The sequence below is a fragment of the Morone saxatilis genome, unplaced genomic scaffold (genome assembly GCF_004916995.1).
Source record: "Morone saxatilis isolate NCDOM2014 unplaced genomic scaffold, NCSU_SB_2.0 Contig4, whole genome shotgun sequence".
Taxonomy (NCBI): domain Eukaryota; kingdom Metazoa; phylum Chordata; class Actinopteri; family Moronidae; genus Morone; species Morone saxatilis.
In genome coordinates, this window is record NW_023339984.1 from 6442076 (window position 1) to 6444572 (window position 2497).

The window sequence follows — 2497 nt, forward strand, 5'->3', positions numbered from 1 at the left end:
ATTGAATTGAATTAAATTGAATCAGTGAAAACGATTTTCAAAAAGAGGTCCAAAAATAAAGCAAACTAACTCAAAGATCTTCCAACTGTCATTGTCTTGTAATGTCATTGTAAATACTAATTAAATATTCCATGCAGCCAGCAAACACAATAAAATTAAACATTTCTATTTTTGATCATCTGCACACTATTGCAGGGTTTTTTGGAGTAATTTCATGGAAAATTGACGTTCTTAAATCATCAGTCTGTACAGTACAAAAGAAAATGTTTTCCACCATAATGTTTTCAAATCTGCCAACTTCAATTGCCAGAGGAAGAATAGTGGTTCTTAAAGGGAAACTTTCCTATTTTTCAACCTGGTTCCTTTTCCCCCCATGGTTTTGTGTCTTGGTGAGTTTTTGAAATTGGTCCAGTACTGAGCAAGAGCACTCCAGCCAGCAGCTGTAATGTAATCTGTCAGAGCAATTGCACACCGCCAATGTATGTCCACTACAAGTGTTTGTTTTTTCCGCTAACAGGCGTATATTGTTATTCTTAAGCTGTCCCTTTACAACAGCTATGGAATTGCAGGATGCCTACAGCCAAATCGGAGCTTTGTTTGTTTAAGTAGTCAAGATCCTTTTTGTTTAACCAGATACAGCCACTGCCTCAGACTCCACTGTCAAAAACCGTAAAAAAAAACCCTGTGAGATGCTGCTTTAACGCTAGCCTGGTTAGTTAGTGAATATTATTATTATATTTTGTTTTAAAAAATAAAAATCTAAAAACTGACTTTTAATAGAGTTAACATTACAACACAAACACGTATCCCAAAGACTTAGTACTGATATTGAGTGGATTATTCTAGTGAAATAAAGTCAAATGAATTTAATTGACTACAGATTTATAACAGAAGGCCTGTTTTACAAAATAGGGGCATGGATTTTGAAGAGATGTGGGGATTTGCCAGGCAGGGAGGGTCTAACAAAAAGCTCACTTGAGTTGCATTATAGAAGTACAATACTAAATTGCTGCAGGACTCTTGAGGGGCTCAGAGCAGGCACAGCGTGCTACACTGTTTAATAGCAAAAGACCATAATATGCTATATATAGGAAATGCTTTAGTACACAATTTATTTTAAAGTTAAGCATTCTGTCCACTGATGTGTTTGCACTGATGGCATTTCCTATCTACAACAGGTTGAGGAAGTTGGTAGTCCTGTCATCTCTAGAGACCAAAGGCACTTACACTAACACATACGAGTGTAACTGTGCTTGTTCAAAGACTAAAGAAATCTCAGGAGCTCAGCTACGAGCACTCAAATCCCAGGAGGATTGTGGCAATCCCAGAGCAGCGTTTGTGCACGAGAGCATACGTGTGCACTTCATGTCTCACTATGGATAATTTGGCATCACATTTCTTATAAATAGGTGTCGAGTTCTTTGTTGGGGGGTTCTTCGGGGAATGTCAATTTGATCTATAGTTGATCACCCACCTGCTTTATTCTATCTGCCATCTGATATCAGCAGAGTGCACTAATTGCCACGAAAATAGGCATCTTGTAGAGCGTGGGCCGTGGGCCCACTCTCTGTTCTCTCTCGTCCTTTGGCTGGCCATGCTCAAGTTTACAGCTTCTTTACACTGTGAGTCGACAGCCCGGCCCTCTGCTGGCGGCTGCAAAATGTGAGACTAGTTTTAATTTTGAGTTTGGATCCTGAGATGAGACACTTAATGTTTCTGTCGTCTATTCCCTTTATTCACCCTTTGACCTTTTCGCTCATTAAAATAAAACCTGCAGAATTTAGTACAGGAATGTCTGTGTGAGAAACAGAAAGTTACCCAAAGGTGTTTTTTTTTTTTTTTTTGGTGGTGGTTGACATTAATTGACCCCTATCGCTCTTTAATGGTCCAAATGCCAAATGGAAGTGAACAGGATGCCTCAAATCTGTGTCTCCATTCATTACGATAGAAGAGTAATGTGTGCAATTGATATTTGCATCAGTGTCCTGTTCAGTCAAAAAAGATTCCACTTATCACCATTATGCTAATGGAGATCGCTATTACCATAATGATATGCCATTATAAATAATGAAAGAATGAATACATGTGATTTTAATGAATGTTTTCCTCGCTCTGTCGTCTTCTCTTAATTTTCAGAGAAACAGGACTAAACTACACAGGAAGACCTGTGTAGTTTAGTTCATGGCTGCCAAATCAAATGATTAAAGAGACTGTATGGATGTAAACATCTTTTCATTTCTCATTCGACTCTCCCAGCCCTTTCTTCTCTGTGGGTCACTCAATACTTAATCTTCATAGACAGCATCTTCATTAAAACAAAGTCTCTGTCACCACTTTTCTCTGTTGGTTAAATTGTTGTCGATGTGCATTTCTACCTGCTTTACAAAGAGAAATGGCGCAGCCTAACAGGCAGCTGCTACAACTTCTACCTTTTTGGCATAGGCTAAAAGCATGGAAAGCTGTAATATTATCCTGAATAATATATATATATATATAT

General features: G+C 38.1%; 1 protein-coding gene across 2 annotated transcripts in view; it reads left to right on the plus strand.

Moving 5' to 3' along the window:
* LOC118338182 (pyruvate carboxylase, mitochondrial-like) overlaps positions 1-2497 on the plus strand; it is a 314296-nt gene that overhangs the window by 289189 nt on the left and 22610 nt on the right. The gene's annotated exons all lie outside the window — the stretch shown is intronic.